Below are 13,545 nucleotides of genomic sequence, written 5' to 3'. Positions count from 1 at the left end.
TTATTATACTTCTGCGTTTCAAGGCTTTCCAGAACCTGGCCCAACCTGGAGACAAAGGGCCCAACCTGTGTTGGAAAGAGGATATGCCTGGGTGTTGAGAAGACCAATGATTCAATTCCGTCTCTGCCACCTATGTGATCTTGAGCTGGTTATCTCATATTTCCTTGATTCAGTTTTGTCATCTGTAAAATGAAGATAAAATCCCTATCTCATAGGTTTGTTAGGGATTATGGTAGCTCCTGTCTTTAAAGAACTTAATGTCTACCACTGAGGTGATCAGTGAATCTATTTTCATTTATCTTAGTTAATATTTGCCCAACAAGACCTATAATCTTAATAAGAACTATAAAGAAAGTAAGCTTTTAAAGGAATTGGAGAGAATATTTCAAACTGGGGCAGGAAATCGAGTTGGCTTCATGAGGAAACTGAAAGACATAGGTGGCTAAGTCAATAGGTGTGGTGATCCTTACACTTCTGTAGAGAGGAGATACAACTAAATCTGTGACACAAAGTTTCTGGACGGTGCCAGAGTATCATCCATGCCAGGTCAGTATCACTGGTTCAGTTCTACAGTGGTTTATCAAAGCCTCTTTTGTATCAGGCCTTCTGTATGCCACTGGAGGGCTTGGTCCTCAAGGAGCACGTGGTTTAGTGCACAGACACGGAAACCCAAGTACAGCATACTGGGATACAGACAGAAAGGCCTCACAACGTTGTCGATAGGTTCTGCAACTTTAAGAAAAACAACATACAAGGAACCCAATTTTACCATATGCTAATTAATATAAACAGAAGTTCCTATAACATCTCATTAATATAATGAAATGACATTGAAAGAAACGATGTTATTCAAGGACCTGCTGTACTATGTTACAAATAAGTATGAGGTGCTGTGGAAACATGAAGGAAGGAGACGGAACCCAGTCTGAGGAGCATAAAAGAGTAGGAAGAAGCACCACCTGAGTTGAATATTGAAGGACATTCACCAGGAAAGGGAAGGCAGAAGGATGAGTTTGGAATAGAGCATTCCAAGCAAAAGGAACAGAATAAGCAAAAGTAGAAATTGAAGCAGCCTGGTATGTAGGTGGAACTACAAGCCTTTGCATTGGGCTGGTGTACAGGCTGCAGTAAGACAGCAAATGGAGGATGAAGCTGAAGAGGTTCACAGGGACCCAATCAATTTTTTTCAGAATTTTTTCTCTGGTGATGCTTGGGGTGGGGAGAGACAGCAGTGGGTTAGTGTGGAGGCCAGTGTGAAGGTGATCTCAAGATTCCAGTTAAGATGCAGTGAGGTCTAAACCACAGCAGTGGCTGTGAAGATACCTGAGATGTTAACCCACACCCCATCTTTTCCCTGACATTTTACTATGAACATTTTAAACATTCAGAAAGTCAAAGTAATTATTCTGTGAACACCCATATAGCCACCATCTAGATTCTACAATTAGCGTTTTACTATGCTTACTGTGTCACACATCTATTCATCCCTCTATCCTTCCTTCAACCCATTTTAATGCATTTCAAAATTGGGCATCTATACACATCCCCTTAAACACTTCTGCATGCATGCCAGTATATGTTTTGATTATTTTTTAGGTAAAATATCCATACAATGAAATGCACATATCTTAAGAGTATAATTTTGTTTTGATAAATGTATATACCTGTGTAACCCACACCTCTATCAGGATACAAAACGTTATCATCAACCCAGAAAGTTCCCACATGTCCCTTCCCACTCAATCACAGCCCTTCCCTCTTCCAGAGTAGGCTTTGAGTTTGAAAGGGTAGGATTTGGAATGTGTGAAAATAGAAAGAGGGAGCTGGATGGCTCCCTCTCCAGCAAAGTCGTGAACGCAGGTAACAAGAGGGGGTGCACAAGCATTAGTAAATGAACCCAAGTGAATGCCTTTCAGCCTTCCTCCCCTCTCCCTGCTGAGCCTCATCTTTATGGGTCAAGGCATGAAACAGTGAAGCCGAGAGGAGTCGATTCGAGGGCCCTCAGGAGCTAACAGTCTTGTGAGGGAAACAGAGTGAAACACTGACAGTCACAATTAAATAAAACAAATATTGAATGTTGCATTGTGCAAGGGTCAATGCTACGTATAACAGAGGAAAGAATGGAAAATGAGGTAAAACAAAAGTGCCACAGAGTTTGGGGTGTGTGTGTGTGTGTGTGTGTGTGTAGGAGAAGAGAAGAAAAAAGAAAAGAGCAGAGGGGAGGGGTGGGGTAAAGTGGTAAGGTGAGTGACTTAGACTCTTGGGACTAGAGGAGCTCAAAGGAAAAAGGGCGAAAGGGCATTAAGCAGCCATGAAAAGTTTCCTGGAAATGAGAGTTGTTTTAAATGGGAGTTGTCTTGAAGGATGATTATTTTGATAATTAAGTGTGGTAGACATAAAAATGTTTTAAGCGGCAAATAACAGAAAACACAAATCAAGCGTGGGACATTGGCTCATGTAATTAAGTCTACAAGTCTGTGGATTTTCGGCACCGTTTAATCAGACTTTGGTTCTGATTATCTCAGTTCTGCCCTCTTGTGTATGTGTTAGCATTGTCTTCGGGGTACTTCCTCATGGTTACAAGATGGTTGCACACAGCACAATGCTTTCACTTGTGCTTATTTGCCATCTATATGTCCTCTGGTGAAGTGCTTGTTTGTCTTTTGATATTTTTAAGTGGGTTGTTTTCTTACAATTGAGCTTTGAGAACTTTTATACATTTTAAGATACAAATTCTTTGTTGGATATGTGATTTGCAAATATTTTCTCCCAGTCTGTAACTTGTCTTTTTATTCTCTTATCAGTATCTTTTACAGAGCAACAGTTTTTAATTTTGATAAATTTCAATTTATCAATTTTATTTATTCTACGGATAGTCATGTTTAAGAATTCTTTGTCTAATCCTAGGTCATGAAAATTTTCTTCTGTGTTATCATCCAAAAATTTTATAGTTTCATGTTTTACATTTAGAGCTATGATCCATTTTGAGATAAATTTTGTATACTGTAAGAGGTTTAGGTCAAGGTTTTTTGGTTTTTGCCTTTGAAATGTCCAATTGTACAAACATCACTTGTTGAAAAAACTGTCCTTTCTCTACTGAATTGCCTTTGCCCCTTTGTCAAAAATCAGGTAGCCGTTCTTGTGGGGGTCTAATTCTGGAATCTCTATTCTGTTCCATTGATTTTATGTTTCTATCCTTCCACCAATACCATGCTGTTTTAATTAGCTACATGATAACCTTTAATATCAAATAGAGTGATTCCTCCCACTTTATTCTTCTTCAAGATTATTTATCTATTCTAGGTCCTGTGGCTTTTCGTATAAATTTTAGAATAAGCTTTTCGGTGCCTACAAATACCTTGCTGGTATTTTGAGAGGAATTGTGTTAAATCTATAGATCAATTGGGAGATCACTGACATATTGAGGTATTTAAAATACTTTTAGATTTTTATGTAATACTTAATTGAAGTATAATATACATACAGAGAAGGACACAAACTCTAAATGTGCAGATTGAGGAATTGGCACAAAGTAAACACATTTGGGTAATCAGTTCCCAGTTCAAGAAATAGAATGAGTTCCACCTAGGGGATTGAGTCTTAACACAAAAGAGATAGGAGATGAACTCATGGGTCCACTTGAGATGCTGAGGGCCTTAAAGAGCTATACCCTCAGGGAAAGGGACTAGAAAATAGCCTTCCTACTGGCATAGGGACACAATGAGGCAGCTTGTGTATCTTGGTGTGGGCTTTGGATAGGGGACAAAGTTTTCTCCTTTATGAATTCTTTTTCAAAAAAAAATTTATTGGGGAATATTGGAGAACACTGTGTTTCTCCAGGGCTCATCAGCTCCATCAATGTCCTTCAATCTAGTTGTGGAGGGCGCAGTTCAGCTCCAAGTCCAATTACCGTTTTCAATCTTTAGTTGCAGGCAGCACAACTACCTTGTTCTTGAGAGCTCGCACTCTAACCAACTGAGCCATCCGGCTGCCCCTCCTTTATGAATTCTTAACCATGTAACTGAGCTTCACATGAGTTTGAGGTTCAAACCTATAGTACTAATATGGTCCCAGAACCTACAACTTGTGAAATTAACAGAAAATTTGATCTCTCTGGAGCATCTGGCAAAAGCAAATACCAAGCCTCTCAATATTAACATGCCTGCAAGCCAGGCTGAACAGGATTTTCATTTGAATATCAACAAAATAATACATAATAAACAAGAATAAGCAAACACAGCAAACAGGATTAAACCCCCATGAACTTCAGATAATTGAAGAATCTAATAAAGTTAATAAAATAAGTGTTAAAATTGATTTAGGACATAAAAAGAAGAAATAAAAACATAAAAGAACAAAACACCATTGAAAAAAAAACAGGCAGATTTGAAAAAAGAACCAAAGCAGACTTCTAGAAATAAAAAATGCAGTAATTGAAATTATAAACTCAATGAATGAATTAAACAGAGATTAGACACTGTTGAAAAGATAATTTATCTGGAAGACAGATCTTAGGAAATTACTCAGCAAATAGCACATGCAGTTAAAGAGAGGAAAAAAAATAAGAGGCTAGGATATGTGGAAGACAGAATAAGAAGGTCTCACAAAGGAGTAATTGGGGTTGCAGAAGGAATAAATAGGGGTCAAATCAGGGAAAAGTATTATACAACTGCCTCCTCAACATTTTCACTTGGAAATATATCCAAAATGTAACTCCTGATCCTTCCTCAAACCTGCTTCTTCCCTGGCCTCTGTCATATGCCAAAATCCTTGGGTAATCCTTGATTGATCTTTTTCTCTCACATCCCATATCCAAGCTGTAGGCAAATTCTTTTGGCTTTTCTTCAAAATAGTTCCAGAATCTGACCACTTTTCACCATCTCCACTGCTATCACCTTGACCAGAACCATCATCATTTCTCACCTGGAAAATTACAATACCCTCTTAACCTATCTCGCTATTTCCTCCATTCCTTCCCTGCAGTCTAATCTCAACACAGCATTGAAAGGGATCTTTTCAAAAAATAGATCAGGGACTTCCATATCAGAGATAATGGAGAAGACATACTTTTTCCTATTCTGTGAACTAAGTACAACCACAAACCCTGTATATTATATATAAAACAGATGTAAGACTTTGAAATGTAGAGAGAAGGGAGATAAGCTAAGGGCATTAGGATCTAAGGAACAACCCAGTGATAAGTTCTTGGTTTTCTTTTTGCCTCATACATCTTAAATCAGATACTGGAGAAGGTGGAAACCCACAAACACCAACGGATGCATAAAAATTAAAAAAACACACACAAAAAACAAAAAAAAAACACAAAAAACAAAAAACAAAGAAAAGCCTATCTAAAGGACCAATAAAGGGGTAACCTAGCAACACAGAAAACTTTTAGACAATTACCATTCTACTCCAGCCAACCACAGAAAAACTATGGCTCAATCAACAAAGACTGAGTGAAGAGCCTAGACTCTTTCCGGGCTGTGATGAGAGGCTCTAACCTCCCTCCACCCACCACTGAGGTGATGTCAGAGAAAGCCAAGTGGGGAACCTAGACTTCCACTCCCACCTGGCAGTAATGTGGTGGCATCATACCTTCCCCTACCAGAGCCTTCTCAGAAGAGGCCAGCTCCAATAGATTTAACTAAGGTCCAAAGTCTTGTGATATCCAAAGTGTCCAGGTTTCAATTAAAAAAATCACTCATTGTACTAAGAACCAGAAAAACCTCAAATTGAATGGGAAAACATAACAGATGCTAACACCAAGATGATACAGATGATAGAATCATCTGACAAGTGTTATAAAGGAGCCATCATAAAAAAATGCTTCAACAAGCACTTTCAAACTCATTTGAAACATAAAAAAGTACAAAGTCTCAGCAAAGCAATAGAAGATATGAAGAAGAACCAAATGGAAATTTTGGAACTAAAATGTAAAATAACTAAAATAAAAACTCAACAGATGAGTTCAATAGCAGAATGAAGACAAATGAAAAATAAAAATAAAGAAGATAGAACAATACAAGTGACCCAGGCTGAACATGGTTCCTGGAACTGGTAAGTGACTTCACCAAGGCTACAGACTACAAGATCAAGATTCAAAAAGTTAATTTATTTCTGTATACTAGCAATCAACACCTGGAAGCTAAAATTAAGATGATGTAAATTAAAATATACAATAACTGAAAATGCAATGTTTATATGTAAATCAAACAAAACATTTATAGGACTTGTATGCTAACAACTACAAAATGCTGATGAAAAAAATCAAAGAAGATTTAAAAAAACAGATGTTCTGTGCTCATTGGTTAGAAGACTCAACATAGTAAGGATATCAGTTCTTCCAAATAGATACATAAGTTTAATGCAATTCCTATCAAATCTCCCAGCAGGATATTTTTGTAGATAGACAAGATTATTCTAATATTTGTATGGAAAGGCAAAGGAACTAGAATAACTGTAGTGGGTTGAATGTTGGTCCCTCAAAAGATATGTCCACTTCCTAACCCCCAAAACCTGTGACTGTAAATGTATTCAATAAAAGGATCCTTGCAAATGTGATTAAGTTAAGGATCTTGCGATAAGATCATCCCAGATTATCTTGGTGAGACCTAAATGCAATGACAACTGTCCTTATAAGAGATGAAAGAGAAGACGCAGAAACAAAGGATAAATCATGTGAAGATGGAGGCAGAAATAGGAGTTATACCACCATAAGCCAAGGAACACCGGGAGCCATCAGAAGTTGAAAGAGGAAAGAACGGATTCTCCTCTAGAACCTTTGTAGGGAGGGCGACCCTACCATCACTTTGATCTCAGACTTCTGGCCTCCAGAACTGTAAGAGAATGAATTTCTGTTGTTTTAAGCTGCCAAGTTTGTGATAATTTGTTTTGGCAACCCTAGGAAACTAATACAATAGCTAAAACAATTTTGGAAAAGGAAGAAAAGTGGGAAGAATCACTCCACTTGACTTCAACACTTTGAATAGCCACAGTGATCAAGACAGTGGTTTTAGTAGAGAGATAGACACAGAGATCAATGGAACAGATAGAGAACCCAGAAATAGCTAACTTCTCTACGCAAAATACAGCCAAATCATTTTTTGACAAAGGTACAAAAGCAATTTAATAGAGGAAAGATAGTCTTTTCAACAAAAAGATGCTGGAGCAATTGGATATTTATAGGTAAAAAGTGAACCCAGACCTAGACTTCACACCTTATAAACAAATTAATTCAAAATGGATAATAAATTTAAAGTGAAAAACATAAAATTATAAAACTCTTATATAATAACGTAGGAGAAAATCTTTGGGACCTGGGGCTTGGTGAAGAGATTTTAGACATAACACCAAAAATATGTCCATAAAAGAAAAAAACTGATAAATTTGACTTCATCAAAATTTTGCTCTATGTAAGACTCTGTTAAGAGGATAAAAAGTCAAGCTAAAAACCAAAATATTTGCAAACTGCATATCTGTAAAAGGACTCATATCTAGAATATATAAAGAGCTCTCAAAACTCAATAATAAAGGAGAAACAATACAATTAGAAAATAGTCAAAAAACATAAAGAGACATTTCACTGAATATATGGATGGCAAATAAGCATATGAAAAGATGTTCAATGTCATTAGCCATTACGGAAATGCAAATTGTGACTATGATGAGCTATCTCTACTCATCTATTAGAACAGTTAAAATAAAAAATGACAATAAGAAATGCTGACACAACTGGGGAGAAACTGTATCTGTCGTACATTGCTGGTGGGAATATAAAATGGCACAACCACCTGGAAAATAGTTTTTCAGTTTCCTAAAAAACTAAACATACATTTATCATATGACCCAGCAATTCCACTCCTAGGCATTTATCCTAAAGAAATGAAAACATATGTCTGCACAAAAACCTGTGCACAAATGTTCATAGATGCTTTATTTGTAATAACCAAAAACTGGAAATGAACTTTTGATATACACAATTTGTATGGACCTCAAGGGCATTAGGTTGAGTGAAAAAATCCATTCCCAAATGTCACATAGTCATACTATATGTCAATAGGTAAACGCTTAAGCAAACTGTGGTGCATCCATGCCGTTGACTACTTCTCAGCTACCAAAAGTGCTAAATTATTGATGCACACAACTTGGATGGGTCTCAGGGTCATTATACTGAATGAAAAAAGCCAACCTTTTTTGGTGGTGTTGTTTTTTACAGCCTTTTACTATTTCTTTTTCCTTTTCTTTTTTTTAAAATTAAAGTTCATTGGGGTGACAGATGTTAGTAAAGTTACGTAGATTTTACGTGTACAATTCTGTATTACATCATCTATAAATCCCATTGTGTGTCCACCACCCAGAGTCAGTTCTCCTTCCATCACCATATATTTGATCCCCCTTACCCTCATCTCCCACCCCCACCCCCCTTACCCTCTGGTAACCACTAAACTATTGTCTGTGTCTATGAGTTTCTGTTTCTCATTTGTTTGTCTTATTTTTTGTTGTTCTTGGTTTATCTACCACATATCAGTGAAATCATATGGTTTTCTGCTTTTTCTGTCTGACTTATTTCGCTTAGTATTATACTCTCAAGATCCATCCATGTTGTCACAAATGGTCCTATTTCATCTTTTCTTACCCCCGAATAGTATTCCATTGTGTATATATACCACAACTTCTTCATCCATTCATCTATCGAAGGACATTTTGGTTGTTTCCATGTCTTGGCCACCGTAAACAAAGCTGCAATGAACATTGGAGCACACGTGTCTTTATGTATAAATGTTTTCAGATTTTTTGGGTAGATACCCAGGAGAGGATTGCTGGGTCATACGGTAATTCTATTCATATTTTTTTGAGGAACCTCCACACTGCCTTCCATAGTGGCTGCACCAGTCTGCATTCCCACCAGCAGTGTATGAGGGTTTCTTTTTCTCCATAGCCTCTCCAACACTTGTTACTATTTGTCTTGTTGATGATAGCCATTCTAACTGGGGTGAGGTGATATCTCATTGTGGTTTTGATTTGCATTTCTCTGATGATTAGTGATGTTGAACATTTTTTCATATGTCTATTTGCCATTTGTATGTCCTCTTTGGAGAAATGTCTCTTCAGGTCCTCTGCCCATTTTTCAATTGGGTTGTTTGGTTTTTTATTGTTGAGTTGCATGAGTTCCTTGTATATTTTGGATATTAGCCCCTTATCAGAGGCACTGTTTGCAAAAATCTTCTCCCATTCCGTTGGTTGCCACTCTACTTTGTTGATGGTTTCTTTTGCTGTGTAAAAGCTGAAAAAAGCCAATCTTAAAGTGTGGTAAACTGCATGATCCCATTTACATAATATTCTGGAAATGACAAAATTATATAAATTGAAAAAAGATGATTGGATGTCAGCAGTTAGGGATGGTGGTAGGGAAAAAGGGGAAGCTAAAAGGGGAAGCTTGAAGACGATCTTTATAGAGATGGAATAGTGCTGTATCTTGATTATGGTGATTACATGAATCCACATGATAAAATGATATACAACACAGTGCACAAACATCAAATTCTCTCTCTCTTTCACTTACACACACACACACACACACACACGGAACAATATAATATTGTCCTACAATTATGTGAGATCTATAGGAAACTAGATGAACATGTGACCTCTCTGAAGTGTCTTTGCAACAGTTTTTAATTTCCACAAAAGTTTTAAAAGGTAAGTTAAATCATATTCTTCAGCTCAAAATCCTGTAATGATTCCTCCCTTCACTCAGAGTAAAAGTGTAAATTCTTCGTTTGCCCGGCCTTACCTATTACCCCTGTCAATTCTCTGACCTCTTCTTCCACTGTCCCTTCATTTATTCTAGTCTAGCCACACTGGCTTCCTTGCTGTTCCTTGAAAATGCCAAACATACTCCTGCCCTTGCTGTAGCTGAAAATGTATAACCCTCAGTTCTAGGAATTTTTCTTGACATTTTGGTAATTTTCAACTGATTTTTTCCTGTTCTTTCTGGAATCCCTGTTATTTGGTAGTTAGTTCTTCTGGTCTAAACCCTCTTATTTTCTCTCTCTCTTTCATATATATATATATATATATATATATATATATATATATATATATATATATATGTGTGTGTGTGTGTGTGTGTGTGTGTGTGTGTGTGTGTGTGTGTGTGTGTGTACTGAGTATATACTCATACTTCCAGATTGACTTACTGGAAGATTTCTTCAAACATCCAACCCTTCTAACAGGGTTTTCATTTCTGCTAATATATTTTTAATTTCTAAGAGCACATTTTCTTTTGTTTTAAAAATAGTATTCTGTTCTTATTACATGGATATATTGTTTTATCTTCTGAGGAATGGTTAATACTTTTTTAAAAGGTTCCCTATTAACGCATAGCTTCCTGCAAGTTTCTTCTCATCCCTCTTTATCTTTCATGTTAGAGACTTTCCTTGGGTGACTAATAATCTCTTTGAACATATTCCCTTAATTCCCTGTTGCAATATAGGATTCCTAAACTCAGTTATGTCTTGAGTACCCCGTTCAAGAGACACTCTGTGTTACCCTCTCATAAGAATAGTCTTTGAGTCTTCTGCCAAGACACAGGAAATAAATCACCCAGTTCACAGAATGAGGAGGGGATCTGTAAATCTAAGAACTTCTCAAACAAGCTTTTCTGCAATCCTTCTGTTTTTAGCCCCACTTTAATTGACATGTTCAGAAGTATCTGAAATATACCAATGGACTGTTTTACAGGAAAAACAAAAACACCCAAAAACCCTAACTTCATATGAAATTGCAAGGGACCCCAAATAGCAAAAACAATCTTGACAAGAACAAAGTTGGAAGACTCACACTTTCCTATTTTCTTTTTTTAATTTTTTTTTATTTTATTAAATTTATTGGGGTGACAATTGTTAGTAATATTACATAGATTTCAGGTGTACAATTCTGTATTACAACATCTATAAATCCCATTGTGTGTTCATCACCCAGAGTCAGTTCTCCTTCCATCACCATATATTTGATCCCCCTTACCTTCATCTCCCAACCCCCACCCCCCACCCCCCTTACCCTCTGGTAACCACTAAACTATTGTCTGTGTCTATGAGTTTCTGTTTCTCATTTGTTTGTCTTGTTCTTTTGTTGTTTTTGGTTTATATACCACATATCAGTGAAATCACATGGTTCTCCGCTTTTTCTGTCTGAATTATTTCGCTCAGCATTACACTCTCAAGATCCATCCATGTTGTCACAAATGTTCCCATATCATCTTTTCTTACCGCCGAATAGTATTCCATTGTGTATATATACTAACTACAACTTCTTCATCCATTCATCTATCGAAGGACATTTTGTTGTTTCCATGTCTTGGCCACCGTAAACAAAGCTGCAGTGAACATTGGAGCACACGTCTTTATCTCTAAATGTTTTCAGATTTTTTGGGTAGATACCCAGGAGAGGGATTGCTGGGTCATATGGCAATTCTATTCATAATTTTTTTTTTAATTTTCATTTTATTAAATTTATTGGGGTGACAATTGTTAGTAAAATTACATAGATTTCAGGTGTACAATTCTGTATTACATCATCTATAAATCCCATTGTCTGTTCATCACCCAGAGTCAGTTCTCCTTCCATCACCATATATTCGATCCCCCTTACCCTCATTTCCCACCCCCCACCCCCCACCCCCCTTACCCTCTGGCAACCACTAAACTATTGTCTGTGTCTATGAGTTTCTGTTTCTCATTTGTTTGTCTTGTTCTTTTGTTGTTTTTGGTTTATATACCACATATCAGTGAAATCACATGGTTCTCTGCTTTTTCTGTCTGACTTGTTTCGCTCAGCATTACTCTCTCAAGATCCATCCATGTTGTCATAAATGTTCCTATATCATCTTTTCTTACTGCCGAATAGTATTCCATTGTGTATATATACCACAACTTCTTTATCTATTCATCTATCGAAGGACATTTTGGTTGTTTCCATGTCTTGGCCACCGTAAACAAAGCTGCAATGAACATTGGAGCACACGTGTCTTTATCTCTAAATGTTTTCAGATTTTTTGGGTAGATACCCAGGAGAGAGATTGCTGGGTCATATGGCAATTCTATTCGTAATTCTTTGAGGAACCTCCACACTGCCTTCCATAACGGCTGCACCAGTCTGCATTCCCACCAACAGTGTATGAGGGTTCCTTTTTCTGCACAGCCTCTCCAACACTTGTTACTATTTGTTTTGTTGATGATAGCCATTCTGACTGGGGTGAGGTGATATCTCATTGTGGTTTTGATTTGCATTTCTCTGATGATTAGTGATGTTGAGCATTTTTTCATATGTCTATTTGCCATTTGTATGTCCTCTTTGGAAAAATGTCTCTTCAGGTCCTCTGCCCATTTCTCAATTGGGTTGTTTGTTTTTTTGTTGTTGAGTTGCATGAGTTCCTTGTATATTCTGGATATTAGGCCCTTATCGGAGGCACTGTTTGCAAAAATCTTCTCCCATTCAGTTGGTGGCCTCTTTCTTTTGTCAATGGTTTCTTTTGCTGTGCAGAAGCTTTTAAGTTTCATATAGTCCCATTCGTTTATTTTAGCTTTTACTTCCATTGCCTTTGGAGTCAAGTTCATAAAATGCTCTTTGAACCCAGGGTCCATAAGTTTAGTACCTATGTTTTCTTCTATGCAGTTTATTGTGTCAGGTCTTATGCTTCAGTCTTTGATCCTCAATGGCAGCTTTTTAATCTTCATCTCATTAACCTCTCGTCAGCATTCAACACAAAGGTTATTAGTGCCTCTCATTTTAACCACATTATGGGCTTCTCATCCTTGATATAACATTCCTATGTCCCTCCAATCTTTGGATTACTCTCCTGAGTCCGTTTTGTCACCAAAATTTTATGCTATGCCATCATCAAATATAAAAATTTCCACAGAGATCACTCCAGTACATTATTCTATCTTTCTAAGAAATCTCTCACACCCGTATAGATCTAAGTACAACCTGCATGCTGATAAAAAAAAAATCTCATTGTAAGAAATTCAAGCAATACAGAAAAGCACAAAGAAGAAAGCAAAAAATCGCCTTAAAACGCCACACTCCAAAACAGCCATCATTAACATTGAGTGAACATCATTTCAGACACCTCCCAATGCATGAGAAAATGTTGTTATTAAGTTCTTTGGCAAGAAGATGCACTAGCGAGCAATTTTCTTCTGTCCCTTGGGTTGTGATTTCCTTCAAACTAGGTTTTAAACCTGTCTTTGCATATTATGTTCCTGTTTACTTTTTGCTTCAGTATGTTTGCATAATAGCCCGCCTTTTTTTCATCTGGCTCACACTTAAATGGAAAGCCGTGTTCAGTCCGTTATTCTCTCTGATATGGGGTGGATGAATTCTCCCACCCTCAGCCTTACCTTATCTGAAAACGTGTTGTGCCTTTCTCAGGATTGCACTGTAAGATGTGTGTCTAGCTGTCCATCTCTCTGTACCGTAAGGGTTCACACATTGGTGGCCATAGTGGTGGTGGTGAATAGTCGCTGGGAGGTCTGGGCT

This window comes from Rhinolophus sinicus, chromosome X (assembly GCF_036562045.2).
Source record: "Rhinolophus sinicus isolate RSC01 chromosome X, ASM3656204v1, whole genome shotgun sequence".
NCBI lineage: Eukaryota > Metazoa > Chordata > Mammalia > Chiroptera > Rhinolophidae > Rhinolophus > Rhinolophus sinicus.
Note: the sequence above shows the minus strand (reverse complement) of the source record.